Source organism: Zootermopsis nevadensis, unplaced genomic scaffold, assembly GCF_977971745.1.
Source record: "Zootermopsis nevadensis isolate Lab colony 2312 unplaced genomic scaffold, Znev_1.0 Znev_ptg000016l, whole genome shotgun sequence".
Classification (NCBI taxonomy): Eukaryota; Metazoa; Arthropoda; class Insecta; order Blattodea; family Termopsidae; genus Zootermopsis; species Zootermopsis nevadensis.
The window spans coordinates 5,116,481-5,129,226 of NW_028259148.1; the positions used below are offsets into that span (position 1 = coordinate 5,116,481).

Here is a 12,746-nt window from a genome sequence, read left to right on the forward strand (position 1 = left end):
GGGCGACGAGTAAGCCAAACGCGGAATGGAAATTCCCATGATACATAGCGCCAAAGTCGTGCTTTTAAAGCTTGTTTAAGTTCATACTACAGTTTATTTCTACACTGTCACAGACATCTTGGCTGCGAAGTGGCGTGGTGTCTCAGAACTCCTTCTCCGGGGACTGTGGAAATTCACAAGGAGCCCGCCATGACGCATGTCCTACGTAGGGAAAGACGGAAACACGCGACTGAGCAAAAGAGAAAACGGTTTCATGGCAGAAACGGAATAAGAACCAGGGCTGCGAACGAAATAAAGTACACGCGAACAGGTTTCAACTACTCGCAAAAACAGGAGAGAAATTAGGCGGTTCTTGAACGGATGTACCACATTATCAGCACCGCTGACAACAAATTCGAACATTCCACAATGAAATCGGACTGCCGAGGGTACACACCAGCTGGCTCGAATTTCTTTTCATCACAACGTCCAGACCGGCTCCAGGGCCCCTTCGGATTTCCATACGATGGATATCGGGGGTTATTTCCTCGGGGATAAAGGGGCCAGAGCGTTTAACTTTACAGTTCCTCTGAGCAAGATGAAAACAAATTGAATCCTTGGCTCCGAATGTGTTGGAAAATTAGACTTTAATAAAAAATATGACAATTCTGTGTACGATTTGACGTTTTTACGGAGGTGAGTCTGAAGATTGCTGTCTTCTGGGTTGTTCTAATCATCGGCCTGACGATGGAGGCGGCAAGGACTTTTGAAACGTCGGTAAACGTCTACCAGAATACACGGCGAAACAACCCAGAACACAGCCATCTTCTGTGACAAATCTGGTTATAAGTGTAAGTAAAGTAAAGTTTGTCCCACTATACACCATGTAGGCGTTTGGGGTGAGTGGAGGTACAGCGCCTCTCTTCCTTGACCTCGGCACTAGATGGGGGTGAGTGGTCAGCATCACGCCCCGGCCGGCTTTACCCCCGGGAAAGGACCCCGGTACCCATTGTAGAGGAGGCTGGGTGGGCCTCAGAGCCGGTCTGGACGCAGAGGCTAGAGGAAAAACCCTCTGCCCCTGTCGGGGATCGAATCCCGGCCGTCCAGCCCGTAGCTAGTCACTATACTGACTGAGCTATCCCGGCTCATTGGTTATAAGTGTATCACGCCGTAAAAAGACATTAAGTAGAGAAATCCCGGAGCCACACCTGTACAAAATTTAATGACTGTAAAGTGGCAGACATTTAGAAGAAAAAAAGTACCTTAACATTAAAAATTTACATTGCGGACACAAGACTTGTCGCCTTCCCTTAATGATATGAATAATTCGAAATGCGCATAAGATTATTTAGATTTATAATAATGGCTGCAGTGCGCTGTATCGTTTCTCGTACGGCTCTACCAGAGCGAAGGGGGATGGATGCCCTGTCAGTTGAATGAGTGGGTGGGCCCTTACATCTGCGAAACGAAATGCCACGAAAATCCTGACATAAACTAGGCGACAACACACAACTGTTCAGTGACAAAAGAACCGCAAAGTTTGATTCAGAAGACAGATGAGGTTCGATTAGCACTTTAATTAAAGTCTGAAATACGAGGAACTCATCCAGAGGCGAAACACCGTACCGTTATAATAATCATATTTATACTTCTCGTTCTTTCGTCCGTTTCATTTTTCGTAACTTTAAGTGCCCAAGCACCAAATTAATCTGTCCATCTCTTTATGGTCTAGTGGTTAGGTATCGTTCTCAACCATAAACACTAATATTACAAAATAAGTCCGCAATAAAAATCTGTCAGTATCATTACAACCAACTGGGGTCAAATCCCTACTACATTCATCATCAACCCTGATGATGGAGGCAATGACAGTCCCCGAAACATTGGATTACATCGCCATTCTCAGACGGCTGAAAGCCTGAGAAGACATCCCTGCTTTCACATTTCCCTTTGAACCAAATATTTCATTGCAGTAATCGCTACAGTCAGAAGTAACAGTGAAATTCTGTAATATCCTTACGGAGACGTAGAATTTGTTCTTCCGGCGCCTAAGAACACTCGGTCTGAAGGCACGCGTTACAGTGTTCCCTCACAGAGTGGTATGATTACCTTCATGAGCGTCTCATTACATTGCAGTTTCATATTAATAAGGTCATGTCTTTTGGGAGCTGCACGAAGCGCTGAGGATGTGGAATGCCAATTTACCTTGCCCAGAATTTGATATTCTAGATCCACTTCCTCCAACGCAAACAATAAAGAGAAAGAATCTCATAAGCTTGAGTGTCCAATGAAACATAATGGAATATATTATCAATATATGGTTTGTTATATTCTGGGTTGTGACGCCATGAGGTCTTATAGGTTATTACTGACGTTTCAGAAAATGTATTGCCTCCATCTTCTGCGTAGAAGGCGGTGCTGATGGAAGTGACACACTCCTCCTAAACATTGATAACCAAACACAAGACTGAACGGCTTCAGAAGCCAGAGGACCAAAGCCCACATTCTGACCTTAGCGTAAACTTCACACCTTCCTTCGTTTGCGTTTATTTATTTCGTTGGATGGCATCCATCTTCTAAACATTTTTAAAACTAAAACGTTTTAAAAGTTGGTTTTATTTCTGCACGCACACAGGTGAACTCGAAACAAAAGTATAACCACTTCCAAAACGCCACATAACGTGGGTCACTGTTGCAACCAAAGTGGTGGAACCACATCCTGGTGGACAAGGAAGGTGAGAGGTAGTCTGTAGGGCAACGACTCTGGAGGTGTACCGCGGGGGGAGGGGGGGGGGCAGCCCCGGAAGTGGTCTAGCCCCCTAGGGGCAGTTCCTGTCCTCCTGAAGCCTGGATAATCCATTCTGTACTAGAATATCATCGATAGGAGGGGTGTCCAACCCGGAAAAAGAGAGGCAAAGACCAGTTTAACAATAACGACTAAAATAACAATAACACCCTACTGTCCCACAACAATACCCACCGGTCATGCAGGCTGCTTATCCCTTAGAAAAACCGCGACAGATATGGACAGGCGAATAAGGCGTTCTCCGCTCACGCTAGAGCGTGATGAACACCTGAAATGGTTCTCAAGTAAAAGGTTGGACGTATGCCGAGCTACTAATGGAACTCAAAATAACTAAGAATTTAACTTGATTTGTGATTCGTATTATGTTTTCTTGTTCTGCTCTTCGCAGTAAATACACATTCAAATCTATTGTATCGTCATTCTTTTACGACAACCCCTTAATTTAAAATTACACTAACTTGTTTCATTACGACAATCATCTATTTTAACGCATTCATCTTGTGGCTAATTGCTTTCATATTACAGTTACGTGTAACAATATCAATAACGCGATCCGTTAAGAAATGTTAAAAAAGTTGGTTCAATGTTCTCTACGCCTTGGCCTGGCACTGAGGTACGCCTTTTAGGTTTAATTAGAGGTTTTCTGGATATAATGAACTGGAACGAACCAGTCCGCTGAATAGAGCCAGAATCCTTAACGAAAGAGTCAAAGATAAGGAGGGTCATCTTCCGCTTCATTTAACCAATATAATAAGGCACCGCACAGGACCCCCTTTTCTGGAGAATTTTAAGGGCTTCCTCTGTACCCTGCTTCAGAAAAGACAGACTCCTCACTATTCATACAGGAATGCAACAACAGAGGAACCATCTTACAATCACTGTTGCCAACGCGCACGGCGTTACTTGGAGCTTCAAGCTTCGTTCGCCCTGACGAATCTGAGAGCGCCAATTCTTTGTATACTTATGTTATTTAAATTAAAATTCAAACCAAAACTACATATGAGAGTAGGAAATAGGGCGTTTGGTAAACAGATGTGTGTATGGAGGGGTTATGATGGCGTGAGACTACGTCTCTGTGGAACTGTGGCCCCTGCCGGACACAGCGTACTTCCGCTAGATGACACATGGACACATGGAGATTGGGGGAATGATACAGACAGGAAAAGACAGACGGATGCGGAGAAGAACCTGTCCAAGTGCCACTGGAGAGATGAAGCAGGCAAAATGAACAACTATACTTCTTGTTTTAGGTCTATGGGTGTAAAACGTGGTCTGAAGGATGTGGTGGTAAATAAAACAAACCCTGATCATCTATCTTGTACCCCGTCAAATTTCAGGACCTGTAATTATACAAAATATGTTCCTTAGAAAATTTTAAAATTATTTCTAGATATTTATTTCTAGCATATGTTCCACACCCAAAATAAAACCATCTTCAATGAAGAAAACTTTGTTTAAATTTGTCAGTCTAATCACAAAAGTTCCTATTACATATTAAAATATTACTATAATTAACATTTAAATATTTAAAATATATTAAATGATGATCTCTATCTGAAGAAAACTTGTTTATATCTGGAGGTTCCGAAAGGAAAATCTGACACAGCAAGACAAATATTCACGTGTTGAACCAATACATGCTGTCGTGTTTTATATCTGTTGAAAATGTCTGCAGACTCTTTCTTATAAATCTCTGTCGTCGAGGTGCATATTTGCGCAAGTGTTCCGTATGAATTATTAGTAAAAGTCACAGGCAGAGGGAGTCAGAGGATCAGGTCGCCTTGGTTGAACGGGATAACTCGAACGTGATACAATTTAATCAAAATCTCGAGTTTCCTCTTGTGTTTGGGTCACACGATACCACCAGCCTTTGCGGGCGGAGTCCGGGCGACCTGCGAGGCAGCCGACATGCGCAGCAAGGGACGTTAATCACCCAAACGGAGAAAGCTTCATTTCAACAAGATATACTGTTCTCATGTCATTATTTCTCACTAACAACTCCGTTTTAATATTATCCTCCCATATACAACAGTGGCTTTCAATAAATTTCTTCCATATAAGATTTCCGAGTAAAGAATGTTTGCTTGTTGTCTCACAGAACATTCGTCTGCTGTGTACAAGCCCGGGCCATTAAATAATCATTAACTATACAAATAGCCAACTCCAATAAGTAACGAGACCCCGAAGAAACATTACCATGTTCACTAGAGCCCACCGCTCGTCTTCATTCTAAGCCATAAGACTCCAGTCACACCCTCGCACTATTTAAGACCCAATTTAATATTATCCTACCTACGTGTAGGTTTCCCAAGTGGCCTGTCCGCTTAGAGATACCCAGACAGAGGCTAATACCGCATTGAGGAAAATTGAATGATTCGTGCAGACACACACCAGTTAACCATTGACAACCGAGTAAGGACAGCGGACTCAGGAAGCGGAGGACGTGGGTTCAACGCTAGAAGGTGACCCCCCACGCTGTCTGCCCACATTACTCATGCATTTCCTTTAGAGCAAATGTCACGTACAGGATGTTTATAAAAAGACGCTCCAGTTTTAACTGCATATAATTACCTAATTACATATAAAACATCGCTGTATTTGGTGTCTCTGAATTCAATAGCCTTCTGAGAATGTGATTCTAGTTTATAAAATAATCCGCAAACTGAACTGTAATAAGAAATTTCGGTGTCAGTGAAGAAACTCCGACTGAATTTGTGCGGAATTTCCGACGCCGGCAGTAGATATACTGAGAATATTTTAACATGACTGTCAGTCTCCAAAGACCATTCAACTCAGAGACACTAAGTACAGTTACGTTTGCTACGTAGTTTGGTAATTACACAGAATTAAAACTGGAATAATCTTAGAAAAACCCTATACACACGCACATCTTACACACACAAATGTCTGTGTACCCACCTCAACGATTAAAAACAGCAGGATTTGATCTTCTGGGTTGTAGCGCCCTGATGATGGAGGGAGCTAGGTCCTCTGAAACACTCGTAAACTTCTATATACCAGACTACACGGCCTTACAACCCAGAAGACACTGTTATTTGCCCGAGTATACAGGCCTATTTAAAATTTCGAGAATCTTCTATAAATTCATCATCTTCTAAACGCTTCGCTGAAAAGTTATGTGTTTTTTAACCGGTGGTTCGCGGACCACTGTCACTGTTTCATTTAAAACAGTCGTCAAATTACAGTTAGTATTATGGTAAACATTTTATGACAGCTGAAAGTAATTAATATTATTTTCCGACAATTTTCGTTATATTTTATCGATTAAATAATCTGTATTGAATATTAAACTTAATATTGTTTTTAACAGTCTCATTAAGCAAGTCATATACAATTACTTTTATTATCTAATGCAACTACAAGTAATTATCACAACTTCCATGATTTCATGAGCATTCATGAAGTCTGGCTGCCGATTACACAAAGAAAGTTGTAAAAATCAAGTCTGTTAATTCTCTGCAACCGGAACTAACGGGTGTATGTGTTTGTCGTAGACTCCCTGGCTGCAGGCGATGATAATAACACGGAACATCAATTCACTTTACTCGAAGATAAACCTCGCTAGCACAAAAGTGAATGCACATTACAAAGATAACGAATAAATTAGCATACAGGTTGAATACATGGATAAACATACAGGCGACGAATTTCATACCCACTTTACTTAAAATAACTTCTAAAGAGAAAATACAAAACATTTCTTCTTTCAAATTTTTTCATATACACAAGCAGGCTAGTCTCAAATTAACTAAAGCAGAGTCCTTTAAAGGGTGGTAATCGGTATCTTGTTAGGTAATACTTTGTCTTATGTGGAATCCGAACTTTCATTACCGCGTTCACAAGAAACCGCCTACACGTTCTATCCTGAGCCCATTGAATCAAGTCCCATTTTAATATTATTCTCACGCCATTTCCTAGGTCTCCAAACTAATATTTCTCATATATAGGAAAATAAGAATTAAAAATTTGTTTTTCTACAATTATTCATTAAATTAAATAACAATACGACAACAAACGTGCACATTTCACATTTACAAATTTCAGCACACTAACCTCCCATTCGACACTACGTAGTAAAAATGTCGTTAAATAAACTAGCTGTGTATGAGCTCAATGCTCACAAGACCGCAATACTTGCATTATTAATAACAGACACTTCACAATTAAAAGGCGTGGTAAGTTCTGGGGGAATATATTTTTTTTGTACAAACTCTCATGAAAATCTGTCAATGGTCAAAAGTTATAAAGACGAGGACGAAGGGTTATGATGCCATTCGCATTTTACCGTCAACGAGGAATTTTCGAGCAGCGGGTTGCATATACACCAGGAAATAAAACTTTTTTCATCTGTCCTGTATCGTTCTAATGAGAGCAGCCAGGGCTTCGTCAGCAAGAAAAATTCCTAGAAGGGAATAACGTTCATAAGTCAGGTGAGAACACGCACAGTGCGCAGTAAATTATAACCAAGCACGAAGTAACTTCGTGACAAAGCCCTTCAGCTCGCTTCCAAAACTTGTACTCAATATTCTAGTTTCGCAGAAGAAAAGTTTTAACACTGATACATCGAAACATGACAAGATGGCGTACGTTTTATGCTCAGACACACATTTACGTTCAAAAAAATTTAAGTTTAGGCTTACCTTTTCGCGCAAACTTCGTGCACACGTGACTGGCTACAAAGAACACCGAAACTACATTCAAACTCGTAATATTTCAGGTTCTCATGGCTGCGAGTAAGAAGATGGCTCTCTTCTGAGTTGTTCCGCCGTGCAGTCTGGTACACTTTTACCGACCGTTCAGAGGTGTATACTGCCTCCATCATCAGGGCGATAATCACCTTGTTGATGGAGACAGCAGGTCGGAACAACCCAGAAGACAAGTATCTTCACCTCGATTCTGAATCGTTCTGACGACGGTGTAAAACTATCTCAATTGTTGGATTTTTGAACCTTGCCCATCGTCTAATGTTATAAAATACATAAAATTGAGATTAGCTCATTCTAATGGACCCCACAGAGCAGATGCCCTCTTTACCGCACCTGAAGACAAGGACACATCCAGCCCTCGAAACGTCGTGTAATTTTATAACGTCAGACGTCAGACGTCAGACGTCAGACAAGGCCCGAAACCCCAAAAATCCAGCCATCCACACATTGAACTTTATTCTCTGTCTCTGATAACAACTTATTACCTGAAGGATTCTGAGTTCGATCCCGACTTCATTCATGTCGAACTGAAACTCAAGTAAAACAGCTTCTGTACGTTTGCTCTTAAACAATGGAATAGAATGAAGATATCCGTCTTCTGGGTTATTGCGCTGTGTAGTCTGGTCGATGTTAACCAACGTTTCAGAGGTCATACTGCCTACGGAGGCAGTATGACCTCTGAAACGTTGGTTAACATCGACCAGACTACACAGCGCAATAACCCAGAAGACGGATATCTTCATACTCACCGCTGTGAGAACCTCAAGTCTTACATAATGGAATAGAATGTTAGGCGTTTAGGAAACAGACGGTATTCTTTTCAGCAGACGACAGCAAGTCAGATGGAAGTTGACAATGCGTGAGAGTTAAAGATATCTGTCGTATTTGCTTGTCTGATCTCCAACTTCACAGTATTATCCACCTGAAATGGAAGTGTCGATACAGCAGTTCAGCTACCCTCTTTTCCCAAGCAAATATCGATCCAAATCGAGCTAACAGTTTACCAGACTCTTTAAGTCCTTTTATTCACACCAGGGTAATGGACTAAAAGTTTTCGCGACAAATCAAAACATTCTAAATCCACTCAAGACTAGACACTCTCACGTACTTTATAAACAGGCCCACGAGTCAAATGAAATCACGTAAGAGCAAGTCACAAATTCTAACTACTGAAAGATTACACCACAGTATAATTACTGATTATTATGATAATGACGCTGATTATGAGATAACGACAGTAATAACAGACGCCTATTAATGTTTACGCTAAACCAAACGTGGCTATTTTTAGAGCGGTCAAATTAAGGAAGATGAGATAGATGTGAAGTGATTTTTATCTCCTATTATCTTCAACGGGCTGCTCCGCTGGCTGTATGTGATCTGGAAACTGATCTCCCACGTTGACTGAGATAATGCTTCTGTTGCAGATTTAAAATACATTTAAAAGAGACAATTCAACTGTACAACTGTCATATAGAAGACCGCAGTCAAGAAATTTTACACTTAACCTTAATCTTGGAGCCATCTATATAGCCATAACTGCCGTAACTGTCAATTTACGACCAACTCCCCAGTTAAACCAACAATCAACTGGGGACACAGATAGAATGAGATGACAGAATAAAAGTGTTGCCTTAGCAAACAAACGTTTACTAGCGGATAAATCTTGCGAATCAATATGATATGGCGTCTCTACGCAGAGCGATAAATATGAGAATCCTTTATATTAAAAAAGATAAACTTTCACACAAATATACGAGACATTGTCCATAGATGGAAGGGCAATTTTAACCCATAACCCACAGAAACCTACAGTACAATAAAGTAGGATACTGTAATAAAATACAGACAGCGGAGATGAAATCTTTACTACTTGTAAGGGCTGTTGTAAAATAGATAAACCGAAGAACAGAAATGTCAGAAAAATATTGGTATTCTCTTCGATAAAACAACGTAGAATAGAGGAAAAAAATGAACGAATGTTTAGAAATAATGGATGAATATCGCATCCCGTCTCAAGGTTTAAATACAACCCTCGTTGAAGGAAAGATAGAGGACGATCCGGAAAGATACGGAATCATTAAAGCTCACTGAAGATGTGAGACTAGAACAGGCGAAACAGTACAGTGGAGAAGAAACTTAAAGAAACATGGTATAAGAATTCGGAATCCATTCATCTGACCCAGAATTGCGTCTATTTGTGAGCTTTTGTAAACATTATAATGTACCATCGGCTTCCATACAAAGAACCAGATTTATCTGATTAGGTCAGCAACATAACATATGAAAAAAAGTCTGCTTCACAGAGTTGCATATGGGGGAGGGTCCCAGTCCAGCCTGTATAAATAAAATCTCTCATCCCCATAACAATGCACACAATTCTTCCGTCCCTTACTGAAAGGGAATCTTTCGAATAATAGCCTAATAAGAAGCCAGGAATTGTTAAAACGGCGTAAAACAATATAGCACACGCATTCTGTTATTGACTGTATATTTTCAATTCACAAATGCTGACTTTCGAAGCTTAAAGGAAACGTGTACCAGGAGTCAGACGTTTTTAATTTTTATCTACGAATTTTGTTCAAAATATTTTTCGTTCCAATAAATATTTCGCTGTATGCCACGGTGGTCTAGCGGTTAGAACGCTGGCCTTGTAATCCTGGGGTCTCGGGTTCGATTCCCGGCGGTGCCCGAATTTATAACTTGTGTTGGGCAAAGGCCGTGGTCTAGGCAACACGGAGTTTTCCTCCGTAGCATCCCAACAATTACTCCATTCACACACAGAAGAAGGCAATGGCAAACCACTTCTGGATCATCTGCCAAGAACGTATATGAACAGGTCCCAGTCCGAGAAAAGGATGGAAGGATCCTGTTCATATGGACCTGACGTCAGACAGAACACTAAAATAAATAAATAATAAATAAAAATATTTCGCTACACAAATTTGAGATTCGGGTAGATCTCCATATGAAGATATTTGTCCTATTCTAATCGACACTGAAGTGTGTCGACAAATTTCCCGATACAAATTTTCACGAAAATACGTTCTATGGTCTCAAGTTGTTACATGATGACAGACAGACATACCGAGGCTAACCAGGGACCATTTGAAGCTAGCTCGCATCACTACGGATCACCTGTTAAACTCACAAATACAATTCCGTCACAGTCGGCCAACGCTCAGGAAATTCTGCATGTGTGTGTCTCACGCCACAGATGCGAAATGCACCGGCTATTCGCAAAAGGTCGAAGGCCAAATTTTAGCGAACGTGCCAGAAATGTTACCGCTGCGTCCACATGTTCCTCATTGCAATTTAGTTGAGAATAAAAGCTTAAAGCCGTCTCGCTCCATGAAGATTAGTGGAGGAGAATCAAAACTTCATGCCATCTTAACCTTGACATTAGCTGGAGGCGAGTGGTCGGCTGTTTGCCTCAGCCGTTTTACTGCAGAGACAAAAGGCCATTGATGGGTCCCTCCGCCTGTGTGTATGCGGTGGCGAAGGGAAAAATACCTCTTCTTAGCAGTAAATTCTCTCCCGTTCGTCCAGCCCGCCAGGTTAATGGAAGTGGTCTCGGGTCGAATTTGGCCCGAGAACTGCCCGTTGTGCCACGTTGACTTAAGCCATCACAATTCATATCTATTTGTAAGAATTTTCCAATTTGCAGCATCTTATATTCATAAAACAAATTTTAAATTCCAATCATTCATGTGAAACATAAATCCATGTTATTAAAAGTAAGAGTTTTTACTCATTATAAAGATATCTGCAAACATGAGTCTTGGTACCATAACAGGAGCAGAAACCAAAATGCAGTTGTGATACTCGACTTTGGAACAAACGAAATGCTGTGAAAGACACGCCCACTGCAGAGATTACCTTCAACTCCAAGAAGGGGATAATTATAATGTTCTCAGCAAGACCACTGTTAACCCAGCCCAAGTATGACAAACAGACTGTCTGCAAGTTTTATAAATTACACGTCCTCGGCTCATAATTTTGCAACGCTGTGCGACATTTCCAAAAAGTTGCAAATGAGATACGCTATATTCCAACCCTCCAACACCAGAAAATGAATGGAACTCCGAAGTAAAGTTGGTTAACACGAATAGCATCAAATGTGTCCACAGTTCAGAATAATAATACGTTAGGTTCAACACGTGGCCTAGGAGATTACAAATTTGTAACACGATAACCTTCTCCTTTCTAAGGCAGTGTTCAACAACCAGTGTGCCGTTGCAAGGTTTCAGGTTATAATTTAAAAAAGGCAAAATATTATCTTTCGCAACTAAAATTCGTAATATACACCCACGAACAGACACACATTGGTTCAACACCGATAGTTTTATTCAACATATGCTATGTTTTCTTTTCATATACCTGCATTCTAATGGAGGAAATATTTATATGAGGATAATATATTTATGGCAACATATAGTTTCGTACCCCGTCTTAGTAAGGCGATAGATGATAGTGGGTCAACAGATTCCCGTCTTTAATTAAACCCGAAGTTTCATAACCGTGGGTTCAAATAAGATGGCTGTTTTTTTATCTGGACACAAGTAAAAGCTATTGAAACACGTTGAAAATATTCACTGATTGTTGAGTGAACCATTTAAATGCTGAGGCTGATAAATTCAATCCACATTACACTTCTTTAAGATCCAGTTTAATATTATTCTCCCATCCATGCCTAGAACTTAGAAATGGTTTCGTAAATCCAGGCTTAAGGCAGGGAATATTTCTACCACGCGATCGACTAGCAGTCTCTCAAGAAACTCGGCTTTATGGCGTTAATTAGTTGGAAGCAAATGACATTCGTACTAAACCCAGTTATTCTATGCCCATACGGAAATGCCACCAAATGTGTCCGAGTACTAGCGAAAATATGGTCATAACCTATTCATCGGCACACCACATTCAAAGCAACATCCCATTGTTCGCGTGCAAGTATAGTTTTGAGGTCTAACACGGATTTAGACCGGCAGAGGATTAACTTGATATCGAAGGGCTGCAGAATCGATACTCGAACTACATATGCTGCACTGCGACACAGAGGGCTCTGCAGTTATTTAACACCAAAAAATAGCATGTAACTGCGACCAATCTACAAGACACATTTTAAAACAGGTGAACTTAGAAAACCGTTATAAAGTGAGTGGTGGACTCCGATACAAACACATTCAACCCTGTTCAATTTGCTCCAAGAATTAAATATTCAGAAATTCATAATT

The 12,746-nt window shown here is 40.7% G+C and overlaps 2 protein-coding genes across 5 annotated transcripts in view; one reads left to right on the forward strand and one right to left on the reverse strand.

Moving 5' to 3' along the window:
* Positions 1 to 12,746, reverse strand: part of LOC110836801 (tectonic-2) — a 134,477-nt gene that overhangs the window by 42,215 nt on the left and 79,516 nt on the right. The window lies entirely within an intron of this gene.
* Positions 1 to 12,746, forward strand: part of LOC110836803 (uncharacterized) — a 77,490-nt gene that overhangs the window by 3,363 nt on the left and 61,381 nt on the right. The gene's annotated exons all lie outside the window — the stretch shown is intronic.